At 43.0% G+C, this 12,126-nt stretch overlaps 1 long non-coding RNA gene across 3 annotated transcripts; it reads left to right on the forward strand.

The window, feature by feature from the left end:
• Positions 1-768: 768 nt before the first annotated feature.
• Positions 769-9,623, forward strand: LOC120100722 (uncharacterized). Of its 3 annotated transcripts, XR_005500679.2 has the most exons (4): positions 911-2,661; positions 7,588-7,696; positions 8,049-8,151; positions 8,381-9,623. It is a non-coding gene; the product is annotated as an uncharacterized LOC120100722 (long non-coding RNA). The 3 variants fall into 3 exon arrangements; XR_010064114.1 differs by having other exon boundaries at positions 957-2,661; positions 8,049-9,623; XR_010064113.1 differs by lacking the exon at positions 8,381-9,623 and having other exon boundaries at positions 769-2,661; positions 7,588-8,258.
• The last annotated feature ends 2,503 nt before the right edge of the window (positions 9,624-12,126 follow it).

The raw sequence follows: 12,126 nt of genomic DNA on the forward strand, positions 1-12,126 counted from the left end.
TAGCCTGTACACTTCACTTTCGCTGAAGGTAGGCCAGTGATGGGGGTCACCTAGACCCCAGGAGAGCCAGGAGGTCACCTGTGTGGTGGTCCCTGAATAATGCTGTGCATTTTCAGGAGGTTCCCTGGCCATGGCCAGTAGACTGCAGAGGAACTCCAGACTCCTCAGAAATTCAGGTCTCACCAGTGCCACCTACAGGCGGGCTTCCACGTGTGGCTTGGCAGCCTCTCTTCTCAGCTACCCACCTACCAGAGCCCTGACCTGCAATGCAGACTCTTCTTGGTGCTTCAAGGTCCACACAGTACTAGTTGGAGTTGGTCTCCAGATTTTTTTTCCGGCTAATGGCTTCAATGAATTCTTTGTCGTGGCAAAGTTTGGGTTTGGTTCTAGGAATGATATAAATTATACTGTCTTCTCTGAGCTTTCTTAGAGATTTTGGTCCCTGTCACCTTTTGTGTTGGGCTGGGTAAAGAAGATGTTGTCAATAGCAATGAGGGTTCAGCCCTCTCTTCCCCGTGTGAAATATTTTTAAGTGCAGAGCTGGCTGGCTGCCAGGCTGTAGTTGGGAAAACTGAAACAGAAAAACCTCTTCAGGAGCCACAAACTAGGCTCTTCCTGGTGTGAGTACAGTTTATGCCAAAGAACAAAGTTTGTGGTCAGTGAGATTGAAAGGTGCTTTGAATGAATCAGTTAAGCTAGCAAAAAGCCCAGACTTCTGCCGTCACAACCTAAAGAAACAGCCTTTGGCCTCTGCCTTCCTAGCTGGTCTCAGGAGAAATCTCCTACCTGTGAGCCTCTTGGGGAATCTCACCCCAGGCTTGTGGCAGCCTCTGTCTGGAAAAATCTATTCTGGCAGAGCACAGAGCTAGCTCAGCTCCTCCCTTCTTTCCTAGACTCAGCAGAGGAGGACCCTGTTCGCTATGGTGCCAACTGTGCGCAGCAACAAAGGGAGGGGAGCCTGGGGGTGCAGATCCTCTCCAGGAGATCTAACAGAACTGCAAGTCTTCTCCACCAGCAGATGGCGACTGATAGACCACGCTTGAACACGCCTTGCTTCAAGACCGAGGTCTGCGCATGCTCCTTGAACACCAGGCTGCGGGCTGTTCCAGATGTATGCTAGAGTAACAGCATTGCATTACTTCCCCGGTGTCCTCATTTGGGACCTGAACCTCTGGTTTCTTGCTTCCAGGACAGAAGGGAGGAGCCAAGCTGACAGGATTGCTGTGTTCTCTGCAAGAATCAGTTGCCCAAGATGCAGCTGTCACCTGATTATAAATCTCCTAACATCTGGGGAGCAAGGCACAGGCCATGGATGAAGATTTTCCAGGCTGGGACACAAAAAGGCTGAGCCTCTGTAGCTCTCCCTGCTCTATCAACCTCACAGACTGGTAACTGGGCGCCATAGCACAAACACAGCTCTCAGCAGGGAGGTAAAGAGCTAAGGTCTTGTGAATCTCTGTCCTCTGCAGTTTCTCTGTTTCAGGTTTTCTGTATTCCAGAGTTTAGGACAGCTGTGCCTGCTTAGCAGCTTGGTGTGAGAGGGCAAAGACTTCTGCAGCCAGCTGGTTGTGCATTTTAAAAGTCTACCAGGCAGCTAAACCAGCCAATCCTGGTTTGCCAACCTCTACCCGCCTTCCAAAAATCACAAGCATGCTGGGGTTGAGGTGGGGAACAGTTTAAGTGTGTCATTGCTAAAAACAGAAAGTAAATGTGCCCACAGAAGAGGAAATGGAGAGTCTGTCAGAAGCCAGGAAAAGGAAACCTAAGGCAGATCAGGGCTGAGCAGATGTAGAAGAGCCTAGACAATTCAGTCACTGCAGGGTGAGGGCTGCTGGACCACTGGGGAAGGTACTGGTTTGGCTTCTGAGTACTTGGGACACGGCTCCCTGAGGATGACCTCGTGCTGGTCCTGATTGGACCTGGATTTCCAGAGGACTGGAGTTCATCTGCATCCTGTCGGCCACAGTCAGGGAGTGGCTAAAAACACACAGACAAGCCCAGACACCACTGAGCTGCCTCCCTTCTAGCTGTGCTGGCCCTGGTCACCCTGGCACCTTAAAACTGCCTGCATTGAGCAAAGAGAATTTCCCCTGGTGGCTCAGAAAACTTGCAGAAACTTGGAGGCTCAGCCAAAGAGGAACTGGTGGCCATTTACTGACCGAAATCTGCCCCACCCATAACCAGCTGGCCTTGGTCTGAGACCCTAGCAGCTAGGAGCCTCTGATCTCCATCCTGGACGAATGTTAATTCCAGATAGAAGACATCCTTAGATGGGATGGGTGGTGGGTTGGTGGATTGGGGTACAGAAAGGGGATGACAGTAAGACCAACAGCAATCCAGGCAGCAAAACCTTGTACATGAGTCAGGACTACACATAACGGGGCAATCACACTCCGGGATGCATCCAGACCTGGAGACATGTGGTACCCCTCTGGTCAGGTTATGGTTATCCCTGCTCACCAAGTCTGGCTACTTAACACCCAGCAGTGCCCTTGTACTAGTTAAGAAAAAGCAACTGAATTTCCAAAAGGGAGCTGCAATGTTGGCTGAATGTAAGCAGCAGCAGAATCAATCCCATCCCTGCCAAGACCCAGTTGCTGATGCAGGATTCTGAACTTCAGAGGAAACTAAGTAATTCTCCCTGTGGAGACACTGAACCTGGTAAGTGTTGGAAGACTCATCCCAGGTTTGCTTCTTTGACACATAGTTAAAGTTTTGGTTGTATTCTTAATGTTTGTTCATCTTTGAGACAGTCCTATACCTTTGTACAAATTTCAAGTAAAAATGTCAGTTTTCATCTAACCGCGATTTTGAAGCTCCATTATGAAAGAAAATACACATGCTTTGTAATCATGGCCTCTAGGAAGAGGACAGTGTTTCCTACAGAGGGTGAACATTTATTCAAGGGTTGACTGTGTGAGAACATCGCTGCCTTTAGACAACCACACCATTTATTTATAAAACTGGTTTTAGTTAGAGGATGGAGACTGAATTTAAAAGAATGTGTTTTGTTTTGTTGTTTGTTTCTTTTGAGATAGGATCTTTCTACGTAGCCCTTGCTGTCCTGGCAGTAGCTATGTAACCAGGCTGTCCTTGCACTAAACACATTCTCCTGCTGCTTGGGTGGTGCTTAAATGTGTACACCACCAAGCCTGGCTCAGAAAGTGTGATTTTTTTAAAAAAAAAATTAGTGTTTTTTAAATTAACATATAATTACCTCATTTTTTTGGTCTCCTCACTCCCTTCATCTTGTTCTAAGATCCCTTGTGGTACCAGCCTCTCTCCCTGGTTTTGCAGCATATATGTGTTGGTTTGCATGTTTGCGTGTCTGTATACTTGGTGTGCTTGTGTGTGTGTTCCTAATGTATGAATTCCACCTGATCAGTCTGTACAATGTCACTTGACTTCAAGCCTGAGCACTTGGTTTTAGATAATCAGTTTGGGAGCTGGGGAAGACTGTTTCTCTTGCTCTCACATCCCTTGGCTTTTTTTTTTTTTAAGATTAATTTATTTATTATGTATAAGTACACTGTAGCTGTCTTCAGATACACCAGAAGAGGGCATCCGATCTTTTACAGATGGTTGTGAGCCACCATGTGGTTGCTGGGTATTGAACTCATGACCTCTGGAAGAGCACTCCGGTGCTCTTAACCACTGAGCCATCTCTCCAGCCCGTTTGTTTTGTTTTTAAAAGTTAGTTAATTACTTTGTCTAATCCATTGGCCTTACGGGCTCCCCTACTTCCAGGTCTGCATGACTATTGGTATCTCCTTTTTTAGTCTCCATGTTGGCAGTGTTGAGACTGCAGTGGTGTAGCAAAAGGGGAATTTCCATATAAGGAACCACTTTAATATAGAAGTAGGGGTTTTTGCTGTATTTTTTTGTTTTGTTTCATTTCATGAATGACTTCATTCAAAAAACTCACTTTTATTGAACAGATGAGATTTTTGTTTAAAGCTTGATTTTTTTACATTAAGGATTGACTCACCATTAAATAATTGATAATTTATTCAAATGAGAAGGAATTTTTTGTAAAAGTCAAATATTTATTTAAGGATGGACTTAATAATAACTCCGGAAATTAGGGATTGACAACCATGTTAATGAAGCCAACTAAAAGTTGAAAGTCCTTTTTTTTTATGTCCGATAAAGAACAGTCTTGTACCTCTGAAAAGTCTATGAAAACCAAGCTCAGATGTACAAAGAGTTTAAAGGCAGAACCACAAATGCTTGGTGGTCTTAAAAGGCAGATAGTGTTAAGGGAAGCCATGGAACTTTCATAGACATAATATTGTCGATTAGTTTTTACCTATATGTTTCTTGTTATTTTAGTTTACTTTAATTATTTTGGTGACTACATCTGCCCCATGGTCAAGGCCAGTGAAATCTGAAATGTGTGGATATTGGAGGGTAGAATAGAAGGCTGAGAATTCTCTGGGTAAAGCAAATTGAGTCAGAATAGGATTGTAAGACCTAAGGTATTTCAGCATCCACTAAATAGATTGAATTTTCACGAGTATAATTAACTGGTTCTTACATATTCAACATTTATTTACAGAAGAGACTTTTAACATGAAAGGATGATTTTATGAAAATTTAGCCTTTCTGAAAAGGATCAATTTCTTATTTAGATCACAAAGGCAAAGAAAGTGCAGGCTGAATTTATACTGTGCTGTTTCAAGTTGTTCCCCTTGGATTACCAGTTTAACTGCACACATTAGCACACTAAAGCCCAAAGAACACCAGTCTTCTTCAGACCCTGGTGCTCTCCATTTTCCACATCAGCATAGATAGTGTCCCAGGAAACAACAAATGTCTTGAGGCAAGTTCCTGCATCCTGGAGCAGAGACAAGCATCTCTTTAGATTGGAACTGTGCACCTGATCAATGCAGCCTTCCTGAGACCGGGCTTATAGGTGCTAAACTAGGCAGGAGCAGATCATGGCTCCTGGAGTGCGCTAGAGCCTGTGAAGACGTCTCTGGATATAAAACTCCACCATCTTCTCTGGTGTGTTCTTTCTAACCTACCCATCCATAGCCTACTTTCAAGTCCTAAGTCCTGCAGAGACTTCTGAACATGCTCGAAAGTAAAAGCTCTGTGCTATTCCTTTCTTTGTTTCCCTTTTAAAAAAATCTTGATTTTAGGATAAAATTTCCACTGGGAACATTTGGCTTTCATCTAAAAGTACTTTTGCTCCATCCTCCCCAAAAGCATTTTTACACACACACACACACACACACACACACACACACACACACAGAGGAGTAAGAAATAGAGTGGTTCCTTCCTTCCTTCTTTCCTTCCTTCCTTCCTTTCTTCCTTCTTTTCCTTTTTTTCTTCTTTTCCTTTCATTTAGGGTCTCTTTATGTAGCCCAGGGCATCCTGGAACTCACTATGTAGTTCATGCTTGTTCCTGAACTCAAAAGTACTAACATCAGAGTCATGTACCATCACAGCATAAAGAGTGATTTATGTTTTTAGTCTAAGGTCTGGTTTGCTGTGTTCTTTTAGAGATACTATTGAAAGCAGACGTCTGAAAGAAGTAGAGAGTTAGTTACGTTTTGTTTCTTGGGTACAGCCAGCCCCAAGATGCCCCCAAGTTAGTTTTTCAAATGATCTAAAATTACAAACTGAACACCCTCTAGAATCTGAATGCTACCATTTAAAGGGATAGAAAGGAGATTTGATATATAGATATTTGATAAACACCTATTTTCCTATGCTATACATTATAGTCTTGATTTAAAAACTTGTATATGTGATCTGTGTGTTGTTCGAGGTCCAGGGGGTCAGAGACTCTCCTTAGGGATCTGCAGGTATCAGGCACACATTTGGTTCACAGACACACATGCATGCAAAACAGCAGTGTGCACTAATTAAACAGATAAGTCAAATGGAAACACACTTGCAGGGGATAGAGAGAGAGGCTCAAGAGCTCAGAGTACAAATCACCTTCGCAGAGGACCCAGGCTTAGTTCCCATCACACACATGGAGACTCACCGCATTTCAGAGTGTCTGAAGCACTCTGTGGGCTCTGTGGTCACCATGCACACACATTATGAACCCACATGCATGCAGGAAAAACACTCACACATATACAATAAAAACCAATGGGTATCTTTAAAATCTAGAATATCCTTGAATTAAAAAATAATATTGCATTCATTTAGGATAGTATTTCCTGTAATGAGATGACTTTAATAAACGCTAGGTATATTGTGTAAGCACAATGACTTTTAGGATATAACATTTAAAACATCATGTAACGATCTGTCATAAAAGAAGAATTTTTATAAAGAAAGGTAACTTTCCATAAAGAATCCAGATATCACACATTCTCCTACATTACTTCTCTTGAGAGATGATTTCCTTCTTTACCTTGTGCTTATAGTATTTCTAGGTTTTGTGAAACTTGTTTCATGGGTCCCCAAATATTATTTATAAGTTTTCACAAAGTCAAAATTACCTACAATCTTATTTATTGTTTAATTTAATTTATTCTGTTAGTTTTTTTCCAATTTGTTGATTTATTCAGGGGGCATTCCTAAGTCTCCTGACACCCACATGAGTTGTACAGGAGAAGATGTGTCTTAAAGCAAATCAAAGCTGGATAGTTTCCGGTAGCATTGGGATCTCCCAAGATCTATAGTGTTCCTGAGTGTGATACCTTAGGGAGAAATGTGCTCTGAATACGCTCAGGAACAGAGAGCTATGGGACAGTCACCAAGTGAGAGTGCAGACCACCTGTGCAATAACAGATCCTAAGGGACATTAATGGTCACACATGGAGAATTTGAAACCTCATGTCAATGTGTACGCTGATGTCTATATGCAGGTGAGGGATGGCACACGTTAGGTCAAGGCCATGATTGGAGAGTAAAAAAATAAGGTGGGGGACGAAGCTTTTGTAAGCTGGGAGAGAATGGGAAGGAAAAGGAGAATCAAGATGGAGACAGGGAAGGACGACCCAGGGCTGTGTGGTCTTGAATGGCCCTAGGCAGTTAAGTATATTTCATAAGGGATGGATTTCTGTAGAGAAATTTATCTTATCTAGGGGGGAGGTTGTGAGGTTACTGTGTGGATGTATTGTGGATGGAGAATTTAACATGTAAATCTGATTGGTAAATTAGTTTATTGAGTCCTGATTTCACTGAGTGGTTGGGAGTTTGTACTTTACCTACCAGGGAACGGTTGTGGAGAGTCAGGACAGAGCCCTTGGCAGGGAGTTGCAGTAGGCCAGCTGCTGCTGGACTTCCACAGCCCTGATTTTACTGTGTAGCTGGAACCAGAGAGTTTGCAGCTAGCAGAGAGCTGTTTGGAGAGATACTAACCAGAGATGAATTATGGGTAACTAGACATGGCTCTCCATGCCAGAACTAACTCTAGAGACCAGCTTGGCAAGGTGCACCCTGGATCAGCTCACAGACCACCTGGGTCAGAGAGTCCCTGGGGGCTCTGAGGAGCCACTGAGATAAAAATACCCTGCACTACCATATGTCCCTATGGGTGCCAGCACAGAGTGGGATAAAATGTCCGACATTTTTCAAATATTTACTGTGACAATAATGTTCTCCATTGAAACAGAGATCAAAGAAGGTTTGAGGAGAGAAGGAGGCTGAGAGCAGATTTGCACCAGGCCATTCAGAAAGGGCATCTTGAAGAGAACTCCTGGACTTTAGCTCTGGAGGAAGTAAGGTGAGCTCAGTGAATAGTGAAGGAGCCTCATGTGAAATCCTCTCACAAAACTGTCTCCGAGCTGCAATTAAATGGTCTGCTTCCTGTCACATAGCACAAGAAAGGACTTTCAGCAATGTGACTATCATGCTTCTGTTTCATGCTGCCCTGCCTTCTGTCTGTAGTGGTGAAGTCTAACCCCTGAGGTTCAAACTGCCTTAGAGGTTTGAAAGCCTAAGATACATTTCTTGTATTTTTTAACTCCTCATGCAATGAAAACAATGGACTTCCTCTTCCTGCTGCTGTGCTTGCCCTGCTGTGATGGACTTCATCCCACTGGAACTCTCTTACCCAAAAGAAGTCTTTCTTGCAGGGGCTGGAGAGATGGTTCAGTGGTTAAGAGTTCCGATTGCTCTTCCAGAGGTCCTGAGTTCAATTCCCAGCAACCACATGGTGGCTTGCAACCATCTGTAATGGTATCTGAAAACTTCTTCTGGTGTATCTGAAGACAGCTACAGTGTACTCACTCTACAGTGTCCTCACATACGTAAAATAAATAAAGTTTTTTTTTTTAAAAAAGGAAGTCTTTCTTGCATTTTAGGGGTGTGAGGAAAGCAAATAAACATTCTTTGGGTTTGTTTGTTTTTTTGTTTTTTAGAGCTTAAAAACAAAATGACTAAAAGTGCTTGACTCTGTTTCTTCTAGGCATGGAACCAGAGATAACCTGAGAAGTTGCTGGTGTTGCAGTCTTCAGAGAGCTACAGGAAATATCCGGGTACCCAGATGTTGTTTTGTACCTAGTGCACCTCCAAACACATGCACCCTGATTGTAATTGATAGGTATAAGCATGGAAGATTTGTCATTCTTTATAAATATGTTGTTTCATTCATTCTTCCATCCAATTTCCATTCATTCATTCTGTGGTGGTTTAAAGGAAGGTGGTCCTCACAGGCTCATATTTGAATGGGGTTGGCTCCTAGTTGGTTAAACTCTTTTTGAAAGATAAGGAGGTGTTCTCATTTTGGAAGGAAGTGATTCTAAGTGTTTCTCCCTCCCCCTCCCCCTCCCCCTGCTCTTCCCTCTCTTCATCTTCCTGTGTGCCTCTCCCTCTTCTTGTCTCTCTCTCTGTCTCTGTTAATCTGTCTCTCTGTCTCACTCTCACTCCTTCCCTATGGGTGGTGCTGCCATCTGGTGGTGAAACACGATGTGAGCACTCTCAGCCATTCCTTCCCTCTGCTGTCAAGGGTTCTAACTCTGTGAAACCATAATCCACACTAACCCCTTCTTTCACAAGTTGCTTTGATCTGGATTATGTTGTTTTATCAGAGCCAAGGAAAAGTGACAGATACATTCACCCTTTTCTGTTTGCCCACATGTGAAGCTGCGTGTCCTTGATTTCATGCAGCTCTGTGTTCTCTTTCTAGCTCTGACCCCATCCACCTCTCAAGCATCCCTGAGATCATTAGGCAACTTTTCCCCATACATTTTCCTGAGGGACTCACATGTGACAAGAAGAAAACACGATTTCATGTATCCAGCAAGCTTTAACACACAAATGAGAGACAATGGATATCTGTCATCTGGAGACTTGGTCATCCATTGGGTGTGGCTGTCTCCAGGCACAAGCATCTTTAAGCAGACAGTACAACTTCATCCTTCTTGTGAAGAACAATAATTGCTACACATCTGATCCCCACTCCCTCTTCATTCAGTCTTTCACCAGAGGAAAGATATATCATTGGTTATATCACTTAGCATTTAGAAACAGAGCTGCACGTAGGGTCACTGGTTAAGTATCTCTGGGGTGTGTTGATTCTCAGGTCCCCAAGAATATTGGACATGCAAATGGTATTCAGCCATTCATGGGGATTTAACACCTAGAGAGATAAAGTAAACCTCCAACCAACAAAAGCACCAAACCAAACCAGGTAAATGCATTAGCAACCAGATGCAGCATTTTTTGAGTTATATCTTTAAAAACTGTAAATGTGCATAGAGACCCGCCACAGTGTCAAGTCAGGCACACAGTGAAAACTGTGAAGGCTCGTAGAAAGGGGCTTCAGGGTTATGAGGGAGTCCCAGAGACATCCCGTAGTGCTACTGTAGGAGAAGCCTAGGTATCAAACCAGACCAGTGACTCATTGCAATGAACATTCTCAGGTGAAGCTGTGTGCGTGAAGGGGTTTACTATGTGACACACTGTGACATACCACAGCTGTCATATAGGGATGTTTTATTCATGTATTCATTTTTATTTGCAGGATTTCAAGGGGAGAGGGAGGATATGGAGGGATGGGAAGGTGAGTGTCCTGTAAATGTACATTTCACAAAGAATCAAGACAAAGTTTAAAAACATTAAGGAAGTTATACTTATTAATATCTGTAAATAAAATTTTCATGGAATAGATACTAGACAAAAAATTGGCCATGAATTTGTAGGAGACCTGGGACAGGTACCTTGAATGGTATAGAAAGAGGAAATAGAAAAAACATGTTCTTACTAAACAATCTCAAATATGTACAAAACCTGATAAATGTTATGGTAGCCAGATATTGGCTACACCGGCCCTGTACAACATTGAAACCACACATCCACTCCCCCATAAAAGTCCTGCCCATTGGGGCAAACCTCCTCTCTGCTTCTCTCTCTGTTCTTGATGGATGGATTTCCACAAGAATTCTTAATGGTGAAGCCTCCTGCTGAGCGGGAAAGCCCTTCCTGTACTCCTGAGGTGGAGGGGAAGGGGTGCTGTACTTGGTGCTGTGAGACAGGACCCTGATCACTAGAGCCTCCTGATTTCCACTGTGGTTGGTTTACTTTAAAACGTCATTAAACAGGATATCATACAAGCATGTACATGTAAGAGTTCAATGTACTTCAGTGTCTTAGAGAACACATAATCATGACAAATTACAAACAAGGTAAGTACACTGGACATTTCCAAGTTAAATAATCCTCCAAAATCCAGAGTGCATCCCTGGGAGATCTCGGAGGTCAGTCTGAGACCTAGACATGTGACTCCTTGTGTCCAAGGCACCTATTTAAGATAGGACATCTGTGACCAATACTTTTCAGGATGTGTTTGAAGTTCACCCAGGGGTCAAAGAGGGTAGGTAGGCAGGGAATCCAGCTCTCACTTCCCTTGGGACCTTCTCTCTGTCCTCACAGTCCTACTAGATTCCACAAGGACAGTGTAGCAGGACCAGTCTTATCATGCCCATGGCTCAGTGACCAGGCTGGAAGATTCCAGAGCTTGACTGTCCTGGATCCAACCAATGTGTCCTGGTCACTAGAGTGGCTGTCCTTTGACCTGCAGATACTCAAGCAATATCTAAGCCAAACGGCTTCTCCAAACGCAGCTCTGACAACATTTTAGAGGTCAAAGATTCAGTAGCAAAAATAGACCATATTTGTGTATTATCTATTCCAAGGGATCCAAACTGAAAAGCCTTCTACTTGTTTAAATTTATGCTTATCAAAATATCAAAAAATGCAGAAACCAATCAATGTTGGAGTGGAGACAGTGTTCAACCATGAGTTTCAAGATAATCTCCACTAAATTTACTACAAAGCTATTTTTTTGTCATTTTTTTACTAGAAGCAGAAGTTCTGCAGGAATGTCTGGCATTGGTATTGTTGATGAAGTATTGAAGTACTATTCCCCAGGTCTGCTCTGTAGAGGACATTGTGGACAGTTACCATTCTCTCAGGGATCAAAGCTGAATTATCTGAGAATGTCCACCTCTTTTGAAAGGTCCAGGCGATGTGAATTGAAGAAATGTTAAAATTCAAAGACAAACATTCTGGTCAACATTTTTGTTTAGGGATTAAATTATTTCCTACAAACACTTGTAGAAACAGGAAGTTAAGAGAGCAAATTCAAAGATTGTAGGCAATGATAAGTGTTTTAGTCACACTGACATCTGTGTGGTTACTCTCTACCATGGTACATGACTTAGTTCACAAATTTGGTCTTTTGGGGGAAATAAAAGATCACTTAAAATTCTTGGGAATACTGAAAAGTTAAAACTGCAACTTATAGTCCAACAAAGTACACAGGATGAATCACACAGGATGTTGACCATGCTTGAGCACTGGTATCCACATCCTCAGCATGGTGTAGAGAACACAGGGGGCACTGGAGGGAAAGGGTGGGCTGCAGAGTGAGAGCCACTGACTTCCCAGGCACTGTCTCACACAGGTGAAATCCAGGGGAAATGCCATCCCTGACTCTCCCAGGTTCTGAGGACTGTTTTCCATAGCTGCTTCTTTTTATGCTCTGCAAATGTAGTAAGGCCTGTCATTCAGACCGATTGATGCCTCCCTCCCTCCCTCCACACCTTTCTCTCTTCCTTCATTTATTTGTTTCTCTCATTATTTAGCCCTTTCTGTTCTAGAATTCTCTGTGTGAATCAGGCTGGCCTGGAACAAAGAGGGGTCCACCTGCCT

The sequence above is a fragment of the Rattus norvegicus genome, chromosome 2, assembly GCF_036323735.1.
Source record: "Rattus norvegicus strain BN/NHsdMcwi chromosome 2, GRCr8, whole genome shotgun sequence".
NCBI lineage: Eukaryota > Metazoa > Chordata > Mammalia > Rodentia > Muridae > Rattus > Rattus norvegicus.